This window comes from Podarcis tiliguerta, assembly GCF_965153285.1.
Source record: "Podarcis tiliguerta genome assembly, chromosome: 12".
Lineage (NCBI taxonomy): Eukaryota > Metazoa > Chordata > Lepidosauria > Squamata > Lacertidae > Podarcis > Podarcis tiliguerta.
Window position 1 is genome coordinate 12815935 of NC_139545.1, and position 8602 is coordinate 12824536.

Consider the following 8602-nt stretch of genomic DNA (forward strand, 5'->3'; position numbering starts at 1 on the left):
TTTTGTTGACGCTTTCCATTTTTAAGTTCGGAATAGAGTAGTTGCTTTGGAAGGCGATAATCAGGCATCTGAACTACATGACCAGTCCAACAAAGTTGATGTTAAAGAATCATTGCGTCAACACTGGCGATCTTTGCTTCTTCCAGTACCCTGGCATTAGTTCACTTGTCTTCCCAAGTGATGTGTAAAAATTTTCGGAGACGTTGATGGAGGAGTTGGAGATGGTGTTTATAAGTGGTCCATGTTTCACAAGCATACAGTAGGGTTGGTAGTACAATAGCTTTGTAAACAAGCATTCTGGTTTCCCTGCGAATGTCACTCAAACACTCTGCACTTCAATCAGGAGAAAGCTGCACTCGCAGAGCTCAGGCGATGCTGGATTCGGCATTGTTATGTACTGAAGTTCTCACCCTGGGCCAGCAGGGGGATACTGTAGATAGTTATGCAAATGAAGGATCGAAAAGTGACGTTCAGTGATTGGATAGTTTTAGAAAATGGCAACAGTTGCATTGTTCTGGAGCTCTATATAAGCAGGCTGACTGAGCTCCTCAGCCTAGTTCTGTTCTGGCATCTGAATAAAGAAGAGCTGTTTAAAGAATCGCTGTGTCGTCTGACATGTTTGCCCACAACTTAACAGACATTGACATTGACCAGCCGCAACCATGACATGACAGACCATTCATTACATTGCTGAAAGGAAGAAAGCTGGACCGCCTAAAGGTGCAGCTTATACTTTATAGAGGCCTTGATCCCTTCTCATATCTGACTACTTTGTGTTTCAGTGAGCTATTGTGCTGAGCACTGATTGATGGATTGTGTTATATGCCGCTTTTGCACAATGAGCTGTGGCCAAAGCAGCTTACAGCAAACACTCAAAACTTCAAAAACAAATATACAAATATGCAGTGTCTTTTAGTTGCTTACATTTGTTTAGAACTTCAGTACAAAAGCTCTAAATAAAATTAAAGGAATTGTCCTAAAACCTTGACCCCGCACTAAAGTAAGCTGGTGCAGCTAATCACATAAGTAGACCCAGTTCATGTGGGTGCCAATATAAAAAATAATGGCCACTTTGCTTTTCCCTTTGGTCCCTCCTGCCAAAAGCTGAGCCATGGTTTGGCTTAGTGTTATGTTTGAACATGGCTTTGTGTTTTCTCTCTTTCTAGACATCCAGATGGTGATACACACTTTGTCTATTGGGTCTTTTGCCATCACCCATTGCTCATCAAGAAACTGCCTTCCAGACTGTGTTCCTAGACTATCCTGAGACGACTTCTTCCTTTTTTTGCAGATGGGGGGAACGACACAGAGAGATTTACTTCAAATATGTATTTAAAGGAGATAATTTTAATGTACATGCAAATATAACCCTAAGCTATCATGTCTAATAGGCATTATCTCCACAAATTTAATTAAGCCTTTAACAGCCACTTATGCTCATTTCCGTCAGAAACATCCTGCAGAAATGAATTCCATAAATTAATTGTTCATTAGATGAAAAACTGTCTCCTTTCTGTTCTTACCGACCGTCAGAATCACTGGATTACTTGAAATGATCATGTCCTAAGTTCAAACACGTTTGCTACCCATTTATGACTTCGTACATTTCTTGCTTATACATATGGAAAATGTTCCTTGCACTGAACATCCTTGCTGCTTCTTTCAGTATCTTCTTCAGTTCATTTAAATGTACAACTTTGTCTTTACATCGTAAAGCTTTGCACAGATCTGACAGGTGCAAAAGAGACACAGAGGCCAATGCAAGTTATCTATTAATAACCAGTGGCTGGCGCTTCCCTCGGGAGAGGGAAAAGAGCTGAGTGACTCTCCCACTCCTCCCAGACTTGGCTGAGGCTTGTAGAAGAGCAAGTTGCAACCTGCTCAGCTGCAGCTTAAGCCCATCTCTAGGCTTGGACATCAGTTTTTCTGCAGATAAGCTCTTTCCTGCAGGAAGAGGGAAGGAAAGAAAGAAACAGGTCTATAGGTTTAAGAATGCATAAGTGACATAGCTGTCAACTTACAGATTTGAAAATAAGGGACCAGCAGCCTTGAAAATAAGGGACCTGCAGCCTCACCCGTTCCAGGCACTCCAGTCTTCCTGTCCTCCTGCAGTCTGGTCAAACTCATGCTGGTAGCTTCGAGAACCCTGTCCAACCAACTTTGTAACCAGAGGTTCAGCTGAATAGAATCTGAATCACATGCACCACAAGGCCTATGCAGCCTCAACTTAAGATGGCTCCCTGGCCTGGCTTTGCACTGCAAAGTTTGCAGCAGCACGTGCAACAAAATGGCATCCAGCATTCAAAAAACCCCTCAGCTTGCCTTAAGTAGCCACACACAAGGCATGCAAGCTCCACCCCCAGTCGTTCTTAGACTTCTTATTGGGTGAGCAACACAGCCAAGCAACACAGTTGGAGCCTCCCTCCTCCCTGGCTGGCAGGGAGGGAGGGAGAGGAGCTGCTTCCTTTGAAATTTAAGGGACATCATTTAAGGGACATCTATCAATAAGGAACAGCAGCGGGACATGGCGCTGGAATAAGGGACTGTCCCTTCAAATAAGGGACACTTGACAGCTAAGATAAGTGACAATTCAGCAAACTCTGTATATTATCAGATAGCCGAGGATACTTTTTTCTGTATGGGGGAAAACTGCCGTAGAAGAATGCCTTCATGACTTTGTGGCTTTTCTTTCTCTCAAACAAATCTGTTTCTGAAAAGACAGCTTGTTGTGAAATATATTGTTCAGAAATGATAGTTCCAGGAGCCGTTAAGGATCATACAGTCCTATCCTTTGCCTTGCAGATTGTACATTCATTTATGATTCATCTTTGGAGCCTCAGAGCACTAGAACAATTAATTCCAACATATGAGATTCAAACATGCAATTAATTACCAGAATAATAACATTGGCAATTGAATTAATGTGAGACTTACATTAGTAAGGAAGCAATGTTATAATTTTTGTGCTCTTTTGGACATATTTCTTTGTAGCGGAAGAATTACTCATAATTTCTTCTACGTAACCTTCTTCACAAAGCTCTAGAAATGTACTCGTGAAAGGATTATTAACAATACTGGATAAAGGGCCTAAGAGCATAGAATTACAGTATTATCTATTTTCCAATGGTATAAGAGTAAGGGCGACTTGTTCTATAGGTTGTGTGAATGACCAAACTTGGGTTTTGCATCGCTTAATATAATGCTTACCATAAGGTTGATAAGCAGGTTGCTGACCTCAACCTGTAGATTTTAAAGGATATTTACTGGACTTCATACATTTGTATTGATAAAGTAGAAGTATAATACTTTCTGTGGAATTTCACTGACTGTGGTTAGCATAATAATTTGAAGGCTTATGTAATTACTGCAAGATTCTCTTAGTGAATATCTCCCTAGCCTACACGACCCTGACACACTTTTCTAGGAATGAAATAAAAGGAAATTTTGCCATGAAACAGAAACCCATTTTCGAACTGCCTGGTGAATAATTTCGCTAATATATATTTCATCATCTCGGAACATAAGAGCACAAATCAGACTGCTTGAACAACAGATCTCTTATCTGAGAGCCTACCTGGCATGTCTAAAGTCCGTTTTGGGGGCCTAATCCGGCCCGCCGGTTGGTTTAATCCAGCCCCTGAAAAACCTCAACAACTTCAATCCTAAAAAAAGTTTAACAATTTTGGTCGACCCCCACGGGCATCAAATCTGGCCCTCTTTGAAAAAAGTTTGGACACCACTGAAGGGTTAGAGTCAAAGAGTTCAAGAGAAGCAGAGAAGGGGGTGCTAGATATTGACCCCTCCATGCTGCTTCTGTTGGAAAAGGGGCGTGGTTTAAGCAGCCCGATTGCCCCGCCCCTTCCCATTGTGCCCTGCCCCTTTCCCTGCAAGGATTCAGGTGAGTGCAAAATGCCTTGGGGCGCAGCAGGCTTTGTAAGTAAGAAGAAGAAAAACATACAGGAGATGCACGCTTCATGCCAAGATGGCTTGCGTTGTGAAAATAAGCAAGTGCATTGGGATTTTGTCATAATGGGTTGAGATAAGTGTGAATTCCAATTAAGAATATCCATGGAACAAATGCCTTAATTGGGTAGCAAATGTTTCCTGGCGCTGTTCCAGGCATCCTCTTAAGTTCAAAGATTCCAGCTGAAGTGCTCTTTTTAAGATGCTGCTTGTCGTGTGCAGAGCTTATATTTCAAAATAGTCACTTATCAATCAATCAATCAATCAATCAATCGATTAAATCAATTAAAAAATGTGTAAACTGATCAGTCTCAGCAATCAATGGATTGTGTGTTGCAACCGGCAAACCTCATTATTTAAGAGAGCACTCCGGTCTATCAATGCACCAAGGAGGTTCAGTCACCCACTGTCTCTCATTCACTTGAATGGAGAAACAACCTTTAGTTATTTCACAGCTCAGATCAAAATCCAATTAACAATTGGTCTTTTCAGTCTGCAATTAACGAAATAACTGATTTACAGTGACTAGATGACACATGCTTTCAGCTCTCATCTTAGTGGATACCAATTTACACCTGTGCAAGTGAAAGAAGAATGTTTCTTTGATATGCCAGGGAAGGACAGACTTAATGTAATCCCTTCAGCAACAAAGTTCACCCTCCTCTTGTTATGCAAATACCCCTAGTGATCAAGAATTGAAAAACAGAAAGAGAAAAACATGACAAGGACAGATTTTTCTTTTCTCTGAATAGCTTGTTATTCACAAGGCGCTAGCTGCTCTCCAAATGCACTGTTAAGGAAAAATGTGTGGTTATATAAGCTACAATAACTGACCATCTCTAACTTCATTTGTTTGAATACTTTGAAAGGCTGGGCTTATTATGGAGCAGCCTTTAATTAAGGCTGACACAAGTTTACTCGATTTTAATTGCAAGTTTTTAAAGTTGTTGGTGGGGTTTTTTTGCCTTGACTTTTTCAGTTAGCAGAGCAAATTTAGGCTTCTCACACATTCAGTCATTTCCAACGTGAATATTTACACTAATGAAAGTCCTAGGTAGGCTACAATGCACATTCTCACATTTCAGAAGTGCATTTGCTTATTTTACTAAAATGTTGGGAGGGTGACAGCCAGACAGGCTTGCCTTCTTTTAGCATACAGTGGGCTTTGGGGGTACTTTCAGGTGGGCCAGTACCTTCTTATTTGCCAGTCACAACCTCTGCATCAGGAAGATTTTGGGCAAACAATTTAGATGTTGTGGGCAAACAATTTAGCAATTTGAAAAGCAGGATTAGAGGTCAGTAGAAAGTGGGCTCCATAATGCCTAGCTGCCCAACTGCCTCTCTGCCACCATTTTGTGACTGGTGAGCACCCGTAGTTCTCCACTGTCTCAAGGGCGCCCTGTGGGTATAAAGTTTGAGTTCCCCCGTATCTATTCCGTTCCTCCCTCCCTGTGGTGTTCCTTCGCTCCTTCTGCAAACCCTGCGGTTTCCCTGAACTGGCTGGCACCTTGAGTACAGATGGTGCCATTTTTGCTACATAGATCTAATAAAATGACAAGGACGACAACGACATCTGAATGATATCTCTTTCCTTTCATGGGCAGAATATTTTTCCACAGAGGGCAGGTAGGGATCGGTCACCACTGATGTGATGCCCACTCACTGCCAAGCATTTGGTAGAGGACATTCGACACACCAGTGTAGCGGCTGTGTTGAATCTCCTCTGCCAAACTCCAATCCATGGTGTTAGTATACCTGAAGGAGGATCTCCACCCCCATCATTCTGCCCAGACACCAAGGTCCAGCACCGAGGGCCTTCTGGCGGTTCCCTCCCTGCAAGAAGTGAGGTTACAGGGAAGCAGGCAGAGGGTCTTCTCAGAAGTGGCATCCACCCTGTGGAACACCCTCCCATTAGATGTCAAGAAAATAAACAACTATCTGACTTTTAGAAGGCATCTTCTAAAAGGACCAGGTGTGCAGCCTGGAAGTCCTTTTGGACTCACAGCTGTCCATGGAAGCACAGGTCAATTCTGTGTCCAGGGCAGCTGTTTACCAGCTCCATCTGGTTCGCAGGCTGAGACCCTATCTGCCCGCAGACTGTCTCGCCAGAGTGGTGCATGCTCTGGTTATCTCCCGCTTGGATTACTGCAATGTGCTCTATGTGGGACTACCTTTGAAGGTGGCCCGAAAACTGCAACTAATCCAGAATGCTGCAGCTAGACTGGTAATGGCCGCCAAAACCACATAACACCGGTCCTGAAAGACTTACATTGGCTCCCAGTACGTTTCCGAGCACAATTCAAAGTGTTGGTGCTGACCTTTAAAGCCCTAAATGGCCTTGGTACAGTATATCTGAAGGAGTGTCTCCACCCCCATCGCTCTACCCGGACACTGAGGTCCAGCACCGAGAGCCTTCTGGTGGTTCCCTCACTGTGAGAAGCCAAGTTACAGGGAACCAGGCAGAGGGCCTTCTCAGTAGTGGCCCCCGCCCTGTGGAATGCCCTCCCACCAGATGTCAAAGAGAACAACAACTACCAAGCTTTTAGAAGACTTCTGTTTTTTTTTTTTTTTAATAATATTTATTAAGATTTTTCAACAACGTAACATCAAAACAAAACATACCCACAAAAAACAAAGAAAAGAAAAAAGAACAGCAAAAGAAAAAAAAGGAAAAAGGAAAAACAAAAATCAAAAAACCCTCTTCCCCATCCCCCTACACAAAAATCCCAAAAAACAAAACACAAAAGTACCCCACACAACACAAAGTCTCACATTCCCTTTTTTTCCTTTAACTTGTTTCCATGACTTCCTCCCACCTCCCTCTTTATATTCCTGATTTTAATCTAATCGGCAAATTCCCTCCGACTTTTGATACTTTTTCCCTTATTTACCTTTACCTCTTTTTTTTTAAAAAAAAAAAAAAACAATAGTAATATAAAGAAAAAGAATTTATCTTAAAACTTCTGATCTTAGATTCTATAATTATATACCCTTATATCTTAATTTTTCATTTTCTTTATCTTACTCCTGGAACCAGTTAACTTCCTTCCGTCATCCCCTCAAAATACTTATTAAAACCATATTTTATCAATTTTACTTAATAATCTCCAATTTTTCCCCCATCTCATCCCCCCGGTTTTAGGTGCTGCCAATCCTTTTTACAAATTTTTAAAGTCTTTCCAATCGATAAATTCAGTCCATCAGCCAGGCTGCCTGGTGTCCGAGGCCTTTAAATCATCTTTCTGGCCTGTCTGGAGAGTCTTTTTTGAGCTTAAAATTGTGTCCCAAACCACATTCCCCTCAACCTCTCCATTAACCTTTATGAACAAGCTTGCCCGAACTCTGTAATTCCTCTTGTAGACCAAAGAATTGTCCAAAGTTTGCTCCACACACTCTTTAAGGTTGCTGAAATTCACCTCTTCAAACTTTCTCAGAGTGCCAATTTCCAAGATATATTTTATCAAACCTGTGTCTCTTAGTCCATACATGGCACTCCTTATCCAGATCTGTCCTTTAAACTCTTTGCTCTCATAATCCACTTTTTGTCCATCAACTTGAGGCTCTATTACTGTATTTTCCACCAGGGGTTCCTCTTGTAAAGACGGAACCTGTTCTGTTTGATCCATATTCTTCTCAGTTGTCCTTCCTTGTTGATTTAATTCCAATCCTTGGGCCGAGTTTAGTAATTTTTTCCCTTCTTGAGCCAGGCTGTGAACATTTTCCTTCAAATCAGAAATGCCAAATTCCAAAATAGACAGTTTTTTTTGAAATTGCTCAAACAGAGCTGCTATTCTTCCCTCCATGTTCCCAAGTCTGTTCTTTCAATGTTATCTTGCTGTCAAGGTCGAATGCTTATTTAGTCTGTAAAGTTGCAGCCTGTGTGAAAGTTTCTATCCAAAGGTATAACAATTGTAACATTCCAACATGAGTTTCTGTAACTTTCCACAGCCACAAGAACAGTTGTCCTTTAACTCCTTTTTTCCTTTCCCAAACAGTAAACAACAGATTGAGTTCTCTCTTAATCCTTTTCTTCTTAATAATTCTTAATAATTTATTTCTTGTTATAAAGATTCTTTTTCTTGTTTTGGCCGCCCGGTCCCGGGCTCGAGATGGTGAAGATAAGTTCAAAGTACCCTGCTCTGCAGGACTATAAACTGTTAAAAGCAATCTCCCCCTCTTCCCTGCTTCCGAGGGGGGGTTTAAAGGGCTTAGGTGACAGATTTATTACCTTGTGAAGTACTTTTTAAAGGCTCCAGTTCTCACACTTTTGCCTTGATCTTTCTACAAAGTGGAAGGCAGGCTTCCTGTTTTAACCTTCCATCTGATGCCGAGTTTCAGTAATTTATAATCCAATTTCCATTACTTACGAGAGTTTCTTTAATCCAAATGTCCACAGGAAAAGTTAGCGCTTCCTGACAGCAGCTGTGCGGCTTCACTCCCTGAAAACAGCGATCGATCCAAAGTGCCGCGCCGCTCACCCCACATCGCTCCGGAGCCCGTAGCCGGGTCTCCCCGCGAGTAAGGGAGGCGCTACTGGCACCAGCCGGATCCCAAGTCCACGGTCTTCCTCCGACCGTGGTTTTTAGCGGGTCTCCGCCTCGCCGTAGGCGGTCAGACCCTTCTTTTCAGAGAGCAGTCT